Raw genomic sequence first — 21938 nt, 5'->3', positions numbered from 1 at the left:
AAAGGGGATATCATCCAGAGAGACCTGAGGGCCAGTGAAAACTTCATGAAGTTCAGCTTCCAAACCAAGCCATTCTATGAGACTATGAAGCCTGAATACTGCCTCTTAAATATTGCAAATCAATCACTTTTAGACAAGTTAGCTCATCCTGCTAATCTGTAGCCTTTTATTAATTTTTATAAACCCTTCTGAATATAAAAAAATGAGTATTCTTGTGTACATTTTTTTACTTTTTGAAGAAAAGAATTTTAGTGTATTTACTTGCTCTAATTCATTACTTAAACTGGGTTAATACAGTACGACTTCTTCTGACTATATATTTAGTGAGAACATATTGCCACACACAGCATGAGCCCTGAGAGAAATCTATTTATAGGATAAATGCCTCCTCTACCCCATTTGCTATACAAAATACATCCACACACATATAAAAACCTTGAGATGGAGAAATGTGTGAACACTGTATATTTTAAAAGGTTTTTTCCATTCCAGCAGCTCTAATTGCCTATGAACTTAACCTTTATGGTTCAAATATTTTTCCCATGCCATGATCCAGAAAGTCTTAAAAGCTTCCAGAGGTTTGATGCTAGATTTTTTTATCCTTTGCATAACTTCTGATAAACAATATAAAATCTGCATTATAAATAAATCACATATTACATATTTAATTGGGAAATTTGGAAATTCAGAATAATGTGTGGCTCCCCAGTCTACTGAGCAAAATCATCAACAGCCATACTCTAGTTTACAGGAGAACAAAATGCTTTAGCTGTTGCTAAGTTACGCTGAATACCCATTGAATTACACTTGAAACCTATGTTAATTCCAAATACAGTCATTATGAGTGGCAGTATTACAAAGAATACTGAATAGATTTGAAATAATAGAAAACCAAATTAAAGAACTGCCATCACCTTTTCCTAGATTTTCTTCAGCATTTCTGAACTTTTTTTTAAAAGATAGCTTAGCTGTCAGGTGAAAAAAAATTATAGGGTAGTCACATTGGTTCTTTTACAGTAAAAACCTCTGTGATATAAGGGCCAACTAAAATTTCAAAGTACAAATCAGAAAATGAAAACAAGGAACAACAGCTGGGCTATGCTGATATATACACTAAATTCAAAACAAATTCAAGCCAGTTTTATTTTGCTGTGCTTTTAAAACATGTTCTAACTTGTCACTGTTCCTTCTGCCACTGCTGGAATTACATCTTGGACTGAGCCCAAGTTTTAAAGTAGGGCAACTCCTACCAAGCAGGTGATGGTAATTTCTCTTTATTGCAGTCCTGACTCTCTGGTCCATGGTGCTTTGACTTGGAATGGCACTGGAACTTCTGCAGGAGGATAGATCTGTGCTCACAGCCAGTGTTTTCCAGTGTAGGATAAATATTGCCTTTCAAAAATGCCAGGAACAGAAATTAGAACTACATTAACAATGAAGCTGTATAAATTTATTGGTGGGATTACACAGGTATTTGGCCCAGCAGTAGGGACTGATGATTAACATGAGATGACTCAATGACCAAGGAGATCAGCATAAGACCTTTGTCTTATGCTTTAGTAGCCAGCTTAGATACACCTGCTTGCACTGCCCACAAGGCTAAAAAAAATTACACAGGACATTTCTGAATTTGCATACATATATTCTTAGACACTTACTTAGGACACTCCCCCTGGGAGTGGAAAAAGTGGAAGGACTTCTCATAAAGTAATAATGAAACTTGCTATCCAGCTGTGAGGAAGGCGTGTTCTCTGTAAGTACAAGAGCTTTGCAGATGACATTATTAATGCCCTAGTTATTAACTGCATCAGTACATACTGTATTCTGTTTTCTTTTTCAGATAAAATTCCATTGAAGCTGAAACAAATATTGCTATTTGCCCTTGCAGGTGAGAAACCAGTGATTGTAATAGTTCTACTTTTGCTACTGGTGCAATGATGCAGTGTTTATAGGGTCTGCTGTCTCTTTGTATGATATTTCAGATCACAGATTCTACATGAACTACACATAGCTGCAGTAAGAGTTTTATCCAGGGCTGGACAAATGCTAGAAAAGTCCACTGTCTAATAGATTCCATAAGATCTGTTGTGTACTACCAGTATAATTACAGCACAAATTTGACACTGATCACTTACTCCTGAGTAGAATAGAATGGAACAGAATACTTCAGTTGGAAGGGACCTACAATGATGATCTAGTCCATCTGCCTGACCACTTCAGGGCTGAACAACTCAAAGTATATCGTTAAGTGTATTGTCCAAATGCCTCTTAAACACTGATAGGTTTGGGGCGCTAACCACCTCTCTAGGAAGTCTGTTCCAGTGTTTGATCATGCTCTTAGTAAAGAAATGCTTCCGAATGTCCAGTTTGAACCTACTCTAGTGCAGCTTTGAGCCATTCCACACATTCTGGATACCTGGAAGAAGAGTTCAGCAGCTTCCTCTCTACTTTCCCTCCTCAGGAAACTGTGGAAAGCAATCAGGTAGCCTGTCATCCTCCTTTTCTCAAAACTAGATAAACCTGCAGTCCTTAGCCACTCCCCACAGGACATTCCTTCCAGCTCTAAATTCCTCTGAAAAGTGTGAGTGATATTTCTTTCTCATTCTATCACCCAGATCCATTGTACTGTGCCATGATTTACATTTATTGGTTATTAAAAGACTTGCAAGAGAAAATCAGTGGTCTGAACCCTCTCACTCACAGCTGTGAAGATAAGTCTCTGGTTGTGCTTAAGTTTAGCACACAGAGGTTATTGCTTAATTATTTGAATGCCATATTCAGCATGGCCATCAGCTGATAGCACAGACAGCAGAGGTGCAAATCCATTCACTCCCATTTTTTTTTTCAAAATGTATGTCAAAGCATTATGTAGTCCATGATCCAAAATGCAAATGCTGTGTCTGTGGAAATTGTCATGATGTGACTCACTGCCATGCTGACAAACATACTGCTTTGTTCAGATATTTAAAAGCGTGACTGTAACAAGCTATCAGCAAATAGCAGTTTCTTCCATGCTCAAGCAAAGCAGCTGCCAGTTCTTATCAGACCTCTCTGGAGTACAGCTCTGACTACCATGGGTTCTTCACAACCTTCCTCAGATACTTTGTACAAATGCAACTCTTCCACTTGCGTGTCCATATTGCATATATAAAATACACCTCTTGGTTGCTTTTAGCATTGTACCATGCATTCACAAGTAGTTTTCAGACTGATTCCACTGAAATGTTTTTACAAATCAGACTCAGTCACATTTTTAGGCAAGTCTGACTTTTTAGTTTCAAAATTCTCATTATTTGATTTCTACCTTTGAAAGGCATACCTTCACTGCTTTGTCACTCCTTTATTCTCTTATCCTGTGTCCTGAGTTATTGGAAAACACAGATTAACACTATAGTATTTTCTCCATATTGCTCCACCTCTTTTTTGTCACCTTCTTCTGTAAAGGTGTGCAAATGAAGATCTGCAATCTAGATTAATCTTTCACTCCTGTCAGTCATTTTGGCTGTCTTAAAATGAAAATATGAGGGCTTTGTGTTCCAAATACAGATATTTTGATACAAAATCTGCAACATTTTCTGTTGTTTGCATGCAGCTGGACCCATATGAAATACCTACTACTAGTAGCTTACAGTGCTTACTAGTACATGCAAAATATGTTTCTGTGCTTCTGCACTGATGCCTCTTGTACTGTTCCTGCAGTTATCATTGTCTTATAGATGCAGGAAAGTATCTATCAGTACTTTGGTAATTGTTGTTATTATATTCCATTTCCACTGTATCTCATATTGGTTTTTTTTCTTTCAGAAGTGATGGTATCATTTAGACTTGGTGAAGATCATTATACTGAAACAACAGATTTTCTGTTTTCCCTTCATTCTTTCAGTACCTGACATTTCTCAGAGATGGTCTTTGGTTTCAAAGTTTGGATTTTAGCTGGTCATAATCTCAAACTAAACTTGTAGCTCTTTTGGATGGTGTGAGAACTATTAAATGCTTTATTGTTTTCACTGCTGTGGAACAGATCTAATGCTTCTTTTTTCTAAGGCCTGATCAAAGTAATTCATATGCGCTTCTCTGTTTTGCATTTTGTTGTGATTCAGTTTTAGGTCACATTTCCTGCATTTGTAAACACTGCGATTAAGTTTTTGTTGTGCACTTTTCTTGTGCTGAAATGTACAGTAATATCATAAAAGTTACTTTGACTTCCATCAGACCTTCTAACATGTCATTCTTCTGGAAAATCTCTTGTGCAGTGGAGTACAGTATGCTGAATAGTCTTTTGAAGTGCCATCTTTGGAGTGCTGAAAGTGGTTAACTTGCTACTTTCTTCTTCCTGACTCATCTTTACACTTTGGGTCTGATTAACTTGTTCATTTGGGAGTGATGTTACAATACAGCAAAGGAGAACTGTCAAGTTTTATTATTATTTTTTCAAAGGCCTGCTCAATCTAATATTTGTTTATCTTCTGAGTATATCAAACTTACACATAATTCCTTCATTTTCCTAATAAAAATATCCAAATACATTTAAAGTCAAAATTCTTTGGCCCTAACTATTTGTGGCAATTCATATATTACAGGCATTAAATTGGCACCAGAGGTATAGACAGTAGAGTTGCCATTGTTGTGGTAGATACCCAATACAACTTAATGCCTTGTCAAAGCAATACTTCTTTATTTTCATTTGCTTGTGTTTATGGATACCCTGTATAAGCTCCATGAACAGATCCATTTGCATGTACTGATTTATTATCAGGGTTATTATTGCTGGATACTTATTACACAGATATATAGTTATTGACATTTTTCTTAAACACACTGATGTTCTATAAAGACTGAATATTCAATGAATGTGCCAAACCATATGACTACAGATACAAGCAGTGGTGCATTGTGATCTACAATTTTCTTAATTCAGCTTCAGGGATGCAAGTACTCTGATGAATTGGAAAATATGAGGATTATCTTTAGACCCATTTTAACATGTTAACTTCAACATTTTGTGTTTTTTAACCTGTCTTGCAGGCAAGAGCACAGCATGACCCCTGCTGATTGCTGTATCCTACAGTTACATCCCACTGCATTCCTTGTACTACTCTGATGATGCCTGCAAGATATCCATGCCAGGAGGTTTGTGCCATGACCTATCATGATCTTCTTCCCAAGTTTTGCACTTAGGCAATAAGATGAAAGTGATACCCACTGCAAGCCTGATGTGTCACGGTGTTTGCTCTAATTTTTCTTGGAATAATACACATGGCATACTTTACTGAACCTCTTTCTCCCTTCTAACTTCTGTGCTTGCTGAGCCACTGCATGCATGGCACTACATGTCGTTACTGCCATTAGCAAGAAATCTCATTTTCTTTTCAGATGTCTTATGTACACTTCTGTTTTGGAAATGAATTTTGAAAAGTATTTTCTTTAATGTTTGATCTCACTAGTCTATCTCCTTTATTATTTAATGATAATCTATGAGCTCTACATGGCCAAAAGTCTCCTTATTATGTGTGAAAATAAACCTTGATTCCCTGCACAGAAACCTTTTCTCACTAAAGTCTGTATTTCTGCTCTAGGGAATTTAACTTTGAACACTCATTTGCTGGCTATTTGTACACAAGGAACTACACCTCAAATGCTAAATCAAATGCTGTTTTCTTCCATTTATATGATTTATATTTAGGGGCTTCTTATTTCCAATTTCATAATAGCTACTGATGATTTTCCACATTAATTGTATGCTGGGTTTGTTTTTTTTTAAATACATACACTTTTCACTAATTCTTCCATTTTCCTTTTTTTGTTTTAATCTTCTTACAGAAGTATTGACTTCCTCAAGACAAAGGAATTTTTTTTCCTTACAATTATTCAAATCAAGTTCCCTCTTCATATCACAGAGGTACTTTACACTAAAAGATTTTGTCTTAGGACCAATTCAAGCAGCAACATCACATTTTGTTATGCTATGCAGTTTAGGATTTTTTTTTGAATTATCAATCTGATCATATCAAATAGTTTATCAAATTAAAACAAGGTTTATGCAAGGAAAATAAAAAATAATCTAGGAAATTAGAACATTGATTGAGGAGAAATTATCCATGTGATTCTCAAAATGAGAAAAAGTTTTGGAGGGAAGTATAAATGAATGAAAGAAATGGTCAAAAATTAAAAGAATGAAGGAAAACAGGAGGATAATAATATTAAGGAAGAAAGACGTTCATATATTCTGTATATTCCTGGTATAACAAGAAAAAAGCAAGCAAACAAACAAACAAAAAATAACCAACACCATAAAATGGAAACTATATAATTTGGTGTAATTTACAAGCTGAAACAAGCTACTTTAACAGCTCAGATTCCACTGCAACAATTTCCTGCCATTACATTTCCAATCTCCTTTTAAAATGTGCCCTTATTCCTCTTTTAAGGGACCAGTTTTGTTTTATCATTAGCATTTGATGTTTTGTTACCAAATTATTTTATGTACATAATGACATGGGCTGAGAATATTAAGCCTCGCATTTTGCTTATCTCCAGAATTGTCCAGACAAATATTTGCATTGCAAAAATAAATACACTAGAAATACCAGATTTTTTTCCTTAAGTTAAACCCCCCAAAAATTGTCCCTTCTCTGTCCAGCTGTGTGAACCATTATCCAGCAGAGGTTATAACTCCACTAAGACAAATGATTACTTTTGACGTCCCACAGAAAATAGCTCAAACATTTTAGTATAGGAAGAATTTAATGGCTACCTTCATAATCATCATTTGCCAATGGAGTTTGAGAGCAGGCAGGGGACCCTTCCATTTTCACCATTATTTTCAGAAAAAGAGAAACACGGCTTAAAGCAGATACAATAACACATGAGAGTTCAACTTACTTCATGTTTAATCTAGGGTTATCAAATTAAAATCTTAGTTTTACATTGTCAGGCCTGCTATGCATTATCATTTCCTTCAGCAGATTAAGTCCTTGAAGGAAAGTTTCCTTCCATACATGGGCCAATTATTGATCTGTTTTCTGTCTCAAATGCCTTGTCAGACAATGATCTTTGTTTATTCATGATTTTTCATATTTTACTACAGTGATTAATTTTTAATCCACCTTTGTCTGAACAAGACTAAAGACCATTACATTTTTCTACTTTGTAAGCGACAGAAATGTCTGAGCGCTTCAGACATTTATTGAATTTATTAAAGTCCGTTTATTTTCTACCATTCTGAAAGGAATATATTTTTTGTTCACACAGCTGGTATTTCAGAAACTACTGTATCAATAAATAAATTGTTCTGTTTCCCACCCCCCCACCCTGTCAGTCCTTCTGGGTTTGAGGAGTTGCATATAACCTCTCTGTAATAACTGAATTTCAAAACACTGCTATTATAAAATCTGTTTGTTTTTTTTTCTCCTTAGGACACTGACACATGCAATTTCCCTTTCTTGATTGTAGTCATTGTGTTGGGGTGAGAGCTAGAGCACAAGCAAGAGGCTGCCCAATAAAATAACATCCTTCCTCTATCATTCTCACTGTCAAGAATATCTGGGATGAGTGCCTTGTATTTGTCTTGCAGAACAAATAAAAATCTCATTCTTTTTTTTTTTCTAAGGCCATATTTTCAATTACTTTTCCCTAGTGTTATTAAAGAGAGATTTCTCATGAAGCCAGAGCCAGAAGAAAGAGAAAACCCAGGAATTATGAATGTGAAACAGTAAGTTATTGAGCAAACAAACACAAGACAGTTCAGTCTTATTGCATGAGAGTCAGCATTGATAGGGATGATTTGTGAAAATGCCAGGTAATAACACTCTCTACACTCATGACCTTATACAAATTTTAGCCCTGGCAGCCACTTCTGGGAATGATTCAAACCCCAGCTCAGATTAATCAAGTTTTAAATCAGTGTATCAATGGGAACAAATCAACATCCCTTCTTATACCACCAGTTTTTTCAGACTCCTTGCTTGATTATTCTGATTGTTGCACAGGATTAGAACTATTGTTTTTGTCCAGATCAAGGTTTAATAACTGTAATTTGAGTAGTTTTTGAATACTATGAAATAAGAGAACTTTTTTTTTTCCAAGGCCAGTTGACTGCCTTACTATCTTACAGTGTCATGTCCAATTACACAGCAGAAAACTCAACATAACTCCAGCTAGGATTAAAAAATATAAAACCATGTCTAGCCATTTCTGCTATTGATTTCCCCTTTTCCAGATGCAACATAAAAATGCAGTCATATGAACACTCCATAAGAAATGGTGGCCCACCTATGACTGCACAATCTTGTTTGATGTTTCTCAGACCCTTGTGTTAAACATGATCCTGTTGCTGGTTGTCAAAAAGGACTTAAGGATGATAGATGTCTTTTTTTTTTTTTTTCTTGAGGTGTATTTTCATTCTCTTTTGGATTTTTGTGCCTCTGGTATCACTTTAACACATGATGAACAATAAGCTGAAAAGCAAACCAGAACAAGAAGAGTAACACAAAAAAGAAGAGAGAATGAAAATTTTGATGATCCTACAAGGAAAAAATGAGAAGATAAAAATATACTTGAAATAAAGTAATCCAATGAAATATCATAAATTAAAATAAGGGAAAGGAAAAATTTGAGGACTGTGATAAGCATTTATTGATAAAACAGCAAATATATTTTCCTATCCCTAAGTGAATTTCCCAGTGTGTTGAAGTGTCTTCACTGGATTCTGAAAGATTTTACAGCACACAAATAAGTTATCAGAGACAAAGGTCCTTTTTTACCTAGACTTCAGATGTATGTCCTCATTCATAATGACAAATTAATTTTACCTAATAATTTAAATTTTCTAATGAAATGTTTTGTTGCTTTTTTTTTTTTTTCTGTTGGCATTGGGTTGCAGAGGTTATTTACTTGTATATTCATATGTCACTCCCTTTACTGAGGACATTCTTTCATTTTCAATAAAATCAAAGAAAAGCCCATGACTCGAAAGTAAATTTGAAAGTACTATAAAATATACAGTTATATGTTTTCATGTCTGTATGTACAGATACTCCTACATGAAGGTGGCAAAGTAACTGCTTTCTTTATTCCTTTTTTTTTTTTTTTTTTTTGTATGGCACTTTCTTCTTGCAGTTGTTTCTTTCTCTTCCTCATCTTTTTTCAGCTTCTGGCCATTCAGTCTTTTTAAAAGGGCTTTTCCAGGAACATTACCTCTTTAGGTAATACTGTAAACACTTTTGAGTTCCTTTTGTCACCAAACAAATGTAGCCTCAAAGTCATGGTGCAGTATCAACATGAGCACACTCCTTACAGACAGCAATTTTGAATTACAGAACTTCATAGATCTGCAGTGCCATATTTAATTGTTATTTTTTACTTCATTATTAGGTTCCACTTATCAGGAATGACCCTTTTTGGAGATGTAGGTTCTGAGGACTTTATGAGTCAATAGAACTAGAAAGAAGATGTCTACGTTGAAAAATTCTCCATGTCTGTGAAAACTACCCTTCAGGGGAAAAAAACTGGGAAAAAGAAAGAGGAAAGAAGAAAGAAAGAAAGAAAGAAAGAAAGAAAGAAAGAAAGAAAGAAAGAAAGAAAGAAAGAAAGAAAGAAAGAAAGAAAGAAAGAAAGAAAGAAAGAAAGAAAGAAAGAAAGAAAGAAAGAAAGAAAGAAAGAAAGAAAGAAAGAAAGAAAGAAAGAAAGAAAGAAAGAAAGAAAGAAAGAAAGAAAGAAAGAAAGAAAGAAAGAAAGAAAGAAAGAAAGAAAGAAAGAAAGAAAGAAAGAAAAGAGAAGGAAAGGAGTATTACAAGTAAGGAGACTCAGTGGAATTGTGACCAGCTAATGAAGTGACTGGTCTGCATAAGAATGGGCCCAAACTAAATTTACATTTCCCTGAGGATGTGAGAATGCACATATATTAGAGAGGGTGAGCTGCCCATTCTGTTTGCAATAAGCAATTTATACATCTGCCACCAATAGAGAAGTATGAAAAACTCCATACATTTGTATTAGTAAGGTAAAATCCTGTCATCTCAATGCAATAACTTTTTCAAGGTGGTAAAAAATGGAATTTCTCATCCCATTAAAAAGAAGACATATCTTACGTCAGAGACTGTTTCTTAATTAAAACCTTACTTAGAGAAAAAACCTTTCAGCAGAAGAAACTGCAAGAAAAAAGGGAAAAGTCTTGATGCTTATGGCATTTCTTTTTTTTTCCAAGACATTAGACTCTCAGTGAGGAACTAAACTTGAATTTTGATTGGCTTAAGCACTACATTACAGCTGTAAGATTTGTAAGATTATGTATTGAATGTAGATTTTGTTTGGGTTGCATTCAAGCAAACTGATAACATGCTGCTATTTTGTAACTTATCAAAAGCTAAGCAAAAAAATAATTTACTCCACTAATTCAATATTTATCACAAGAAGGTGATTATGAACTTGTCACATGTCATTTATTTATGGAAGGAGATTAACACACAATTATATTTTATTTTATTTTATTTTATTTTATTTTATTTTATGGACACCCTACTCAGATATTTTATTAATATTAATATTCTTCTCCGGAGATAAATTGTGCTTTGCATTGTAATTCAATACTGCATCTGTGATAATCACATTGAGAGGATCTACACCTTGGACTGAGATAGATTACAGAATAATTATGGGAAAAATAAAGTACCACTTTCTGTAGCAATTTTTTTTTTTGTATAAAAATTATCTTTTTTTTTAAGAGAAGTATTTACCTTGCAATTAATTTATCATTTGTCTAGTGCTTTTCATTCTTAAGCTGTTTTAAAAAGCTAACAAGTTACATATGAATGAAACAAAGCTATCTCAGCAGAATATCTATAGTTCCTCAGTGTGACCTTCAATGGAACAATCAAAATAAAATTCACAACTCACAGTATTACTTCCAGTATAACTTGCCAGTATTACTTCATAAAATGGACTATTTCTAAATCAGATCCTGAGCATATCCAAATAATATTAGTATAATTACTCTCATTGTCATGAAAGAAAATATTCTTGGCTAAGGTAATCTTATTGGAAAATCAGTTTAACTTCTGAACAGAATACCATAAAGGCTTTGAATTAATTTTATCTATTTTAAGACATAAGGAGAAAAAACCACCATAATTTCTAGTCAAGGGAACAAACAAAAAAGCCCATAAACACTTGTGTTTCCCTGTTCTTCACTAAAATGTGAATGTTTTTGAGACTAAAACCAAGAATACATTCTAGCATAATCCATCTGGATGTATTATTGACTATGTGAATCTGCTTCTTGACCACCTATAAGGGAGGAGTTGTGTGAAATACTGAACAACATGGAAGTTGCCTAATATTGTCCAGGAAGTCTGAAGCAGATGTGGAGTGTGTTTACTCAGTTAATCACATTATTTATGAAGCATCTATTCTGCAGGGTTGCTTCTAGAAACAAGAATAACCTTTTCACCTATGTTTTGTCTCCTGTGCATGTTCAGTATTTCAGTCTAAAACCCTAAGATAAAGACCAATGCAAACAGAAAATAATAGATTATTTGTGGGACCGGAAGAAATCGTTTGCTCACACTTTGCAGAGGCTGGTGATGTTTCTCTCCTGAAATCAATCTGTGTTCTGTAAATAAATTGTTAATAAACACGCCTGCTTATTGGCATCAGCCAGAGAAACAGATAAAATCCCCAGCCAATTACTCCCCTGTTCAAGGAATCAGGTAGCTGGCTGATTTGCAATCAGATACACAGGCTGTTTGTCCTTTGGGGGTTTTCTGTGGGAAAGCTTTCTGAACTGCATACATATCACCCTATCAGAAGAAAAAGGGAAAAAATAAAAACACCTCAGCAAGCTGCAAGGATCTAACTCTCAGAGTGTCAAAGGGAAAGACTCAAGGTGACAAACTTTCATGCTCACTTTCCTGAGAGACACAGAATTTGCTGCTACTAAACCAGGTCTGTGGAAAAGGACAGCTCATGAAAGTGGAATGAGGGAAAAACAAGTCTCATGGCTCTTCTCAGTGAATTGAAACAAAGGGTTTGATTTCACTAGGTGTATTGACAATAGTTTATACACTTTTTAGATGGGATTTCCTGCTTTTTCTATGCAATGTTGGCAGATCAGTATGAAAAATCTTTTATTATTCCTGCAATGTACTCACTCATGAAGAGACGAACAACTTTGAAATTATATTGCAAAGCTGATGTCCAGCTTACTGGATGTCTTTATAAGTAGTTTTGCAAGAAAGCCTAACTTTCTACCTGAAAAATTTTTTCCATGTCTACAAGTTCCCATAGAAGTAAAGTAAAAAATGCATCTTACATTGTTACCATGCTGAGAGAATGAATCACTATGAATAATTTATTAAATTAGTTTAGCCTCTTTTTCTGTCTGCAGAATGTCTACAAGCTTATCACAGCTTTCTTGCATATATTTGTTATTCTAAATTACTTGACAGGTCTTTTTTGTGTGTGAATTTGTTTACTCTGTAGGTTGCAATGTGTATTCTGAAATTATAAGTTACCTATCAATTTGTGACTGGATATCTAAGTCAGGCAGCTTTCTTTTGTTTCCCTGCTTGTCAAAGTGTTCATTCTATCTAGGACAAGTCTCTTGGTATGGACAGTGCTCAGCCTGAAGTTAGGGACACAGCTTCATGCATACACAATGAGTCCTCCAGGACAGAAGCAGAAATTTGTTGTGAAAGCATATGGTCATAAATTTAAAGTAATGTTTTTTTCTTTAATAATTTTTTTCTAAAAGCCAATTACATCTTAATATACAATAGGTAAGAGGATCAGAAACCCTCTTACAAAAAAATGAGAATATTATTTTTTCATTATAAGCTTAGAGTCTTTGTTGTTGCAAAACTCTGTAAAATTACCTATGCAAATAACCTGGTAGCCAGTGAATTCTATGTGTCAGATGTACTTGCTTGGGGGAAAAAAATAAAGGTAAGGGATTTCCATCTAGAAGCAGTTTCTTCTGATCATAGTTCAGGCAAATGCCAAGGGAAGTTGATACAAATAATCTCTTAGGTCAACACAAAGAGATGGAATCTCCAACGTCTGCTGAACCCAATTTCTTTCTATTTTATTTACAATAATAAACTTTTGATTAATCTAAGGAAAATAAAATTATTCACAGCAAATTGGAATTCTAGATACATCATTTAAAATATGGGTTGAAAAGAGTATTTTATATATAATCCTGTATGAGATCTTTCTGAGTTTGTCTGGAGCACTTGGCATAAATGTGGTCCCAAATTCCTCTTGCAGTCTCTGTGGAACTGTTCACACTGTTAAGACACTTATCCAAAAGTCAAATGAAAATTTTAAGAAATTAATCACAATCTTCTCTTACCATTTTTACACTGATGTCCCACTATTGATTTTAGTGGATGAAAAACAAATGACAACTCCACCTGTTTTATCAGTGGAAACTTTAAGTTGACACACGTGCAAAAAATGTTCTCATTTGCGCCTGGGAGTAAGAACTTGTAGTAAGCAGAAGGAAAAAAATTCCTTTATCAGTGTGAGATATTTTTCCATTGTCCTCAGAAACACTAAGCTAAAAATGGCCATCACAAGCTAAGCATTCATATATAAAAAGTAGTAAAAAAATTCATCTTAAAAGCTAACCTAAAACAAAGGGAAATGTTTCTGTTGAAACACAGAATGGATTAGATGTGGACATGAGAGGAATTGGAGCAGTGGGTTGTTTTCTAGCCAGGGATTTAAAATTTAAACGTACAAATAGACTGTAGTGGTTTCCAGATCTCATTTGCACCTTCACTTCAGGAGAAGGAAGGGTGGCAAGGAAACCAGCCTAGCAGTATTACCCACAGTGATAATAAGCTTAGGTTGCCCCAAGGAGAAAGAAAGGGAAATTAGAACTATAATGTACATTAGAGAGGGTGTATACTGCTGACTGAGAATTAGGCACTGACAGGCAGCAACTGCAGGGGAGCTGTCAGCGGCTCCACTAAGCTTTTCTAGCAGGTGTCATTGTAAGATAGTGGCAACAAATAAACTGGAGACAGATTGGAAGAAAAACTGAAAAAGCTTTGTAATAGAAGGAATGCATTCACATGTCCACTTGTGTCCATGTGCATGTAATATCTTTTTCTTTTTTTGTCTGTGCTATTCATTTTAATAACTGACCTTTCTATGTAAAATCTTCTTGCAATCAGAAAATAATGTGAGCCTATTTCTGAAGTCTGTGTTTTTTAAAATTCATGCTGGAAGATGCAGAATTCAGCTACAACAATTGCCTGTTCACAGATACCTACCAGACAGAGACTTCCTACTGACATGGAGTGGACTAAGGGCACACAGCAAGTGATTTGGTGTGGAAATGTATAGCTGTGCATATTCACAAGCATGACTTTCAGCCCCACCCACACATCCTTTCAACCCAGACTCAATATATCACCATTGCTGAGTCTAAACTAAAGGCAAACCAGCATGGTACCATTTCATTAGCAATCATCCCTACTGTACATGCCTTCAAGGGGCAGATTTGTTCTATTTTTAGGCTCTACTACTAAGTTTCTAATTTTCTCTCATTGCAATATAATTTTGTTGTGTAGGTTTTATACTTCTCATTCCTCCATTATCTTGCCCTTTAGCCACTATTTCGATTTGTGTTCTGCCTGACTGGATCCACAGTACCAGACACCTTCTTGTCAGACAGTCAGTAGAGACTCAAACTTTATTGCCCATAACAAATAAAAGTTATCTTCCCACTTTAAAGCCTATCTGTGACTTGGAGAGTCTACAAGTTCAGAAACACACTGTTGATGGAAGGCTATAATATGAATGAGCAGATGAGACAATTAGACTGCAACCATTTGTTTAAAGGATTTAGGGTTTCTTTATAGCCTCTGTGAGCCATTATTAGTATTTTATTACTTTGCCTTGTGAAGGAAGGACACATAAGACAAAAGACAGTTTTTCAGAGGTTTTTTTTTTTTTTTTTTTTTGTGAAAGGTCTGATAGGAAAATCCGCACAAATTTATGAATTATGTAAAGAATGTCTCTGAAGCAACTATTTGCCTGGGAAATTTTCTCTAAAGAATGGTTTTTCTTTTTCTTTTTTTTTCTTGACAGTAAACAACTTTTTAATCCAGGAGTTTGTGTTGTAACTGTTCCTTTAGAAATTATACTAATAGGTCTTCTTTCAGCTTTGCTGAGAAGTACATATGAATAATTAGAAGCAATTTTACTATGTTAATTTTGTGTCAAGTACAGGGGGGAAAAAACACGTTTTGAGCCCCAGGGAAATAGTGGCATTCAAGAGGAAGGGAAGGGTGGGCTGAGAACATTTAATACCAAGACCAAAGAGAAATAGACTTTTCAAAGGGAACAAAATCAGTCACACAATTTTTATTACAAGTAGAAAAATCTTGACCATAATGACCAAGTCGAAGGTGGCAGATATGCAGGTCAAGAGAAAAGGTGTTTTGAGTCAGCACAGCACTCTGTTTCCACTGGCATGTTTCAGCAACTGTGGACAGAAAATTGTTTGGATAGCCCGAATCAATATTCTCTGTAATATTGACATCTTACAGAGAAATCACTTTTTAAAAAAATTAATCCTATAAGGATATTTCCAAATAAAGCAAAATAATTCCATAGTATGCATTGGGTTCTTTGGTTCCCAGGCTGCTCCAAGAAAACTGTACATTTGAGGACTTTGAGATATTCAGAGACTTAAAAAAGTCAGCTTCACAAGCTGCAGTACCATTTAATGTTATTTTTCCCTTTAATTTATAGGCATCTTAAACTCCAGAGTTCAAAGCTTGTTCAAGCCTTTCAGCTTGAAATGTTAAGAGCTTTACAAAGCAAACATGTTTTTATCCTCAAAGAATGACATTTGAAAAAAGTATCTTAAAAGCTAATAGCACATATTGATTTTTGCTTATAATTCTAGTCCAAATAGCTTAGCATCTTTTTTATAGCAGAGTGACAGGATGCCAGTGCTTTAATTTATTTATTTTTGGCTAAGAAGAAATTAAGATAAGAATTTTACACTAAAATATGCAATTCTAGAATGAGTGTAAATGTGATATGGAGAAAAGAAATCTGTAATTGCCTATTATCTTAAAATGAAAATCTTTATTTGCATCCACTTCTAATTACTACAAGCAAATGAATTCAGCTATTTCAAATAGCTGTGTTAGAGCATTGTAGCAAAATATCTCAGTAATTAACATGATGCAAATTAGGAGACACACAATAAAGATGCCACAAATAATATGATGGACCAAAAAAAGTTATCTTAGAGTAAGGCAGAAAAACTTGCCTGGTTTGTATTAGTCATGTGTTGTTCAGAGTTGCCATCCATAGCAAGAACAAAAGAAATGAAATATTTTAATATTACCTTATAATATTTATTATTAAGAGATAAAATGTCACCAAAAAATTAAAGTAAAACTAGATTGAAATTAAAGGGGGAAAGTATCCTGTTAACATCATTAGTAGATTAAAAAGATCCTTAACATTTAGGATGCTTTGATCAAAATCGTGTTTCCAGTACAAAATGAAAGCATCACCTTGTGCAAATCATGACCCATTTGAGAGAGACTCTTGTCAGCTAAAAGGAGAAACTGTCTGGAAAAATGAGTCAGTTCTCTTATCTGAAATATCTGAGCTAAAAGGAAAGGATGATCTTAAGGTATCCCCCTCTGCAGTTCATTCTGTACCACATAGATGTGAGCTGAGTCAAACTTCACTGCATTTGCAGACACCTTCATCGCTTTTCAAAATGACCCCGCTCAGCAAATTGCATAACCAAATTTTGTCCTCAATTGGCACTCAGGGTGACCTTTGGTGAGGTTACTGATTTTAGCATAAGATGCCAAATGTCACATGAGTAGAAGAGATTATAACCTTTTAGTTACGTCAAGAAACAGAAGGAAGATGCTACTTTGCAGATCCACTGGTAAGACATATCATTAATCACAAAGAAGGTCTCTAAATAGATTGTCCTAAGTTCACATCAGCTGATGACCTGTTTCTGATACATTCAGAATAAGAGTGAATTAGTGGAAAAGCAAATGAGTGTGGATTTAAAAGATGCTTTCCCAATACGTTTAATAAGTTATGGAGTACTTGGAAAAGATGAACAGCATTAAGTGCTTATTTTGAGTGTATTCATAAAAATAAAAACAAAAAAAGGAAAAAAAGGAAATGGAGAAAAACAAAAAAAGAAAAAAGACTTCAAACCAAATATTGCTAGCAACAGTATCTTATGAAGGTGAATATTTTAAACTGTGCATCACAGACTGAAATGTTAAAATAGACTTGTCATGTGTTTTGTTATGACATTTGTTTACAAAAAACCACAACCAATATTTAATGATAGGTGGACAGTATTTAGATGATTTAATGAAAAAAAGAGCACAAAAAAGAGACTAGAGAAACCTTTCCCAGAGGAGATCAGGGTTTTCTGATAAGAAAACAAGAGGTAGAATATTTTTTTAAGGCACCCATCCATAGTGAGATTTATAGTGTGAAATGAAAGAAAGGAGTGATGCTATATTGACTATTTCTCTAGCTCATGGCAGGGTCAGCTACAGCTAAGTTATTCGGGAGTGATATTTGTCTAAACTGTGTAAGGGATACATTGTATTACTCTTAAACTTTCTATCTGAGAAACTGGTTATTTTTATCTTAGGTTTTTTATCCTATTCTTTGTTTTACTTCATTTTTTTCCCCTGAAGTGCAACTGGAATCTATCTTGTTGTGCTGTAAGATTGTACCTTATTATTCTACACAAAGCAGAGAGCTGGAGAATAATTTATTCCTTTCATCTTTACATGTCTGACTATCTCTCTCCTACAATCTTCCCAAGTAAATAATCAATTTTTTTTCATTCTTTTCTTACAAGTAATATTACAGATATCTGATCATTATTTTCTTCCTGAAATTCAGCCTGGGAAAAAGCTCTTATTGTTCATGCACAACCCACTAAAAACAGATTAAGAAATAATTTTTTAATTTTTACAAATGACAGTTATGTTTATGCACTAAGGGCTGACACATTCACCACTGCTAATTCCCATTCAGTCTGTGGTCTTCTCTAAAGCACAAATCCTCCTCTGGACACTGGCTGCATCCACCACACCGTTCACTGTTCTTTGCTCCTGCAACTCATTATTTTACTATTCAATATTCATGATAAACCATCATTTTAGTTAATTTTTGCAAATTCTCGGGGTCATGTATAAATATATTATTTTCCTCGGGATTGTTTGATAGCCCACTCACCTTGGTATCAACAGTAAATCTTGCAAGCACTATCCTTTCCCATGGCATTCGGAACATGACTGGGACAGGACATCCTGTGGGTCATCCAACACCATAATGAAATGAATTTGAATTTTATGACTCAGAGAACACATAGTGTTAACATTTGAATATTATTTATTATTTGAATATAATTTCAAATCTGTTGTGAAATTCTTTTAAAAATATATCTACATTCTATAATTTCTATCTAAATAAAATTTCCTTGTTTTGTAATACTGCCAGTAAAATAGTTTTCAACTGCTTTAAAGTCAAACAAAAAAGACACATCAATTATTTCTGCACTCCAAATGGGTCTCTTAACCTGTGATAAAAATAAATTAGTGTGGCTTGAAGTTTTTTTTTTTCTTTCTTTCTTCACAAATGTATGCTGCCTTTTGCTCCTCTTCTTGTTATAATCTAGATGTTTACAAATCTTTGCCTAGTCAAGATTTTTAAGATATGGGATTGCTTTTGTTTGGGTGATTGTTTTTTTAGTTTGGGGGGTTTGTTTATATTTTGGTTGCTATATTTTTTGAGGGACTAGCTTTTTTTGTTTTGTTTTGTTTTGTTTTTTTTTTTCATTTGCTCGTTTAAAGAGAAATTAAGGGCAGGCTGACTGTTCTGCAAATTCGTGGTGCCTTCAGCTCATTTGAAGAGCAACATGTGCCAAATTCTGACAACTTACATTATAGTTCAATTCCTACTATCAGGTCTCCATATTAACTGAGTGTATCTCAAGGACTAGAGCCCGAAAAGGAAACATGACATGCAAACATTTTCATGATTTTTCATACAGGTATGATTATGTTTCCATGTTTTCTTTTTTTTTTTTCCACCTTCTGGAAGGTTTTTATGTGACAAGAAGAAAGTCCAGTGGTGTTGAAATTTTATTCCTTAAGCATGTGGGTTAACTCTAATGACTTTTTAGTATTTTGTATTCTTCTTGCTGTTGACTCAAAACCAGGACAGATATCAGCTTTTAAAAAAGAAAGTTAAATTTTCAATATTGACTTTTATATTTTATTAATATTAATATATGAAAGTACACATCTTTTTTCTAGATGTGTCTTATATCTGGACAATGAGGGAAATAATGGAAATCTCCTATTATGCAGAATTCAGAGAGCCAATGTTTTTTCTATTCTGATTTGAAATGGAAATCAAAAATTCTGAAATTAAGTACTTCCATTCCTTTTGCCCCATACGATTTTTTAAAATAAAATTGGTTTAAATTTTCTTTTATAGGTATGAATGAAAGCAGATGAAATGCTTCTCTGAAACAAAAAAAATCAGATAATTTTATTTTGGAATTCTGAAAAAGGAAAATTTTGTGTTCCTGGAATGCATTCCTTTATTTTTTTAAAAAAACAAAACACCCTATTTTGTTCAATTTACTTCCTTCTATGAAAGAATTTGAGGTATTTAAACTTTATTTTTCATGAGAAAACACAGTTTTTTTTCAAAAAAAGTCATATCTTCTGAATAACCAATATAAAATTTTGTGGCACTGAAAAGACCAGATTCTTTTAGAAATAAAAATTGATTGAATACCACATCAAAATCTTCATTAAAATTTTTATTTAGTGTCTAAATTGCCAGAACTAAGATTAACCTCCTTTTACATAAGTCAAAGCTCAACTTCAAAACTCATCTTGAAATTATACCACTATTATCTACCACATATTGAGTAAATTTGAGAAACAGGCCATCTAATGTTAATTGTGAAATGACAAAACATTCCTCTATAGTCAGACAAGATGTTAACAATGAAAAGAAAATTATTCCTTAAGAAAATTAACTCCTGCTTACTATAAGCAAGTAATTAAAAATAAAAATAGCTAAATCAGGATATAATCTTGTTTAGCATTTATTGTTTGGAGCTTTTAAGTAGCAGGAGAAGATAAGTGAAGAACTCGTCCGAGGAAAACACTAAGTCACGTAAAGAAAAATGGATTGTGTCAACTCCACCCACCAAATAATCACAAAGTATTCTCTCCTGAAAATAAAAAGGAGGAGAACAAAAAAGAAAACATCTCTGAGTTATAGTCTAGGGTAAAGTAGACTTTAGGTGCCCAAATTGAGTGAGAATTTATCTTAACTGACACTGTATTTATATGTTTGGCATTTGAAAAGCAAGTGGTGTTGTATTAATTAAGTGGGATTAACTACCTGTCACAATTTTCAACAGCTTGATATTGTTCTGAGAGTCAGGGGGATCAGAAGCGACTGTGACTGCAAACTACAGAATGTATCCTCTTATGTTTCACTTCCACATCATCATCAGATTAGATCTCTGAGTAGGCAAAGTTTTGAATAAAAGGCCCACTGTTTCTTTCTACCATTAAATAGCTGCTGCAAAAAGGCCTTTTCGTTTTTCAGTAACAAAAAGCATTTACCTCACTTCACACCCATGTGCTGTAGCTACTCTATCTACACTATTAAACTGGCAAGATTTGACAATGATCTAAAAAAACCTGTTTATTAAAAACTGTTATTTACTGTTATCATCACCTTTATTTCATCAGTGTATTGGAATTTCAGAAAGTAATATACTGCAGCCATAGAGATAGATCTTTCTGATCTATACCTAAATTGGATTCAAAATTCACGACTGGAACAGGTCAAGTGATCTTCCTGAAGAATGCCAATGCCATGCAGGATACTTCCTGCTAATTTATATGGGGTTGGTCTCAGGTGGTTTCATCTGAAGCTTTAAATTTAGTGCTGTGTGGGAGTTACCCTGGTTAGATACCAGGTGCCCAGCAAAGCCACTCTATCACTCCCTCAGCAACTGGGCAGAAGAAAGAAAATATAATGAAAGGCTCATGAGCTGAGATAAAGACAGGGAGAGATCACTCATTGATTACCGTCATGTGCAAAACAGACTCAGCGTGGGAAAATTAATTGAACTTCATACGAACCAAAATCAGAGTGGGATATTGAGAAGTAAAAGAAATCTTAAAAGCTCCTTCCCTCCTGTCTCCCCTCCTTCCCAGGCTCTGCCTTCTCCCCCTGCAGAAGTACAGGGAGATGGGAATGGGGGTTAGGGTCAGTTCATTCCATGGCTTTTCTGCCACTGCTTCCTCCTCAGAGAGAGGAGTCCTTCCCCCTTTCCAGTGTTGGGTCCATCCCACAGTGACAGTCCCCCATGGACTTCTCCAACATGAGGCCTTCCCACAGGCCACAGCTCATCACAGACTGCTCCAGCCTGGGTTGTTTCCCAGTGCAGCCCTTCAGGAGCAGCCTGCTCCAGTGTGGGTCCCCCATGGCATCACAAGCCCTGCCAGCAAACCTGCTCCAGCATGGCCTCCTCCTTCCATGGCTCTGCAGGTGCCTGCCAGGAGCCTGCTCCAGCACAGGAATCCCACAGGGTCATGGCCTTTCCAGCCATCTCCCTGTTCTGCCCTGGGGCTCTGCCAGAGCCGGGGGAGACCATCTGCACCCCGAGGGACTGCCATGGACCAGAGGACAGCCTATCCCACCATGGTCTTCACCATGGGCTGCAGGGGAATCTGCTCTGGTGCCTGGAGCACCTCCTCCTCATTCTTCATTTTTCAATGACCCTGCTGTCTGCAGTCTGCAGTGTTGCGTTTCTGTCACATATTCTCATTCCTCTCTCCTCTTTTTTTTTTTGTTGGTTTTTTTTTCTGTTTTTTTTT

General features: G+C 34.9%; 2 long non-coding RNA genes across 2 annotated transcripts; one reads left to right on the top strand and one right to left on the bottom strand.

Annotated features, from left to right (window-relative positions):
• Positions 1 to 5021: 5021 nt before the first annotated feature.
• On the top strand, positions 5022 to 9418 carry LOC135289307 (uncharacterized). Its single transcript, XR_010352091.1, has 3 exons — positions 5022 to 5130; positions 7637 to 7711; positions 9373 to 9418. It is a non-coding gene; the product is annotated as an uncharacterized LOC135289307 (long non-coding RNA).
• A 5939-nt stretch (positions 9419 to 15357) lies between these two features.
• On the bottom strand, positions 15358 to 21705 carry LOC135289303 (uncharacterized). The gene is made up of 3 exons (XR_010352090.1): positions 21572 to 21705; positions 18259 to 18332; positions 15358 to 15493 (listed from the first exon to the last, which is right to left on the bottom strand). It is a non-coding gene; the product is annotated as an uncharacterized LOC135289303 (long non-coding RNA).
• Between the last annotated feature and the right edge of the window lie 233 nt (positions 21706 to 21938).

This window comes from Passer domesticus, chromosome 1 (genome assembly GCF_036417665.1).
Source record: "Passer domesticus isolate bPasDom1 chromosome 1, bPasDom1.hap1, whole genome shotgun sequence".
Classification (NCBI taxonomy): Eukaryota; Metazoa; Chordata; class Aves; order Passeriformes; family Passeridae; genus Passer; species Passer domesticus.
Note: the sequence above shows the minus strand (reverse complement) of the source record. Positions and strands in the feature narration are given on the sequence as shown.